Here is a 455-nt window from a genome sequence, read left to right as displayed (position 1 = left end):
AAAAAAAAAGGGAGCTAAAAATTCTGCCAGAAGAAATTTCCTTCAGATAGATTCTATACTTTAGCTGATAGTGCTATATCAATATTATTTTAACAGTTTCTATAATTATGTGATGGTCATAAATTATTAATATTAGAGAAAGCTGGATGAAAGATATAACTAAATTCTCTAAACTATCTTTTGCTACTTCTCTATAAATCTATAATTATTTCAGAGTGAAAAAGTATTCCAAGGAAGGCTGTCTTTTGTCTCTTAGGTGGTGTATACACAACAGATGGAAGTTGGTAAAATGTAGCTAACTCTTGGGATAAATGACCTATTTAATTTACCCAGAAGTATTAGAGGCATTGTTATAATATAGGAAATATGGTTCTCTAAATTTCCACACAGATTGTGAGAGAATAGCTGACATTTCTCTATTTTTCAACTTCCTTCTCTCCAAGGAAGTTGGAGAT

The sequence above is a fragment of the Octodon degus genome, unplaced genomic scaffold, assembly GCF_000260255.1.
Source record: "Octodon degus isolate 3935 unplaced genomic scaffold, OctDeg1.0 scaffold00008, whole genome shotgun sequence".
NCBI classification, from domain to species: domain Eukaryota; kingdom Metazoa; phylum Chordata; class Mammalia; order Rodentia; family Octodontidae; genus Octodon; species Octodon degus.
This window is presented reverse-complemented; position numbering follows the sequence as displayed.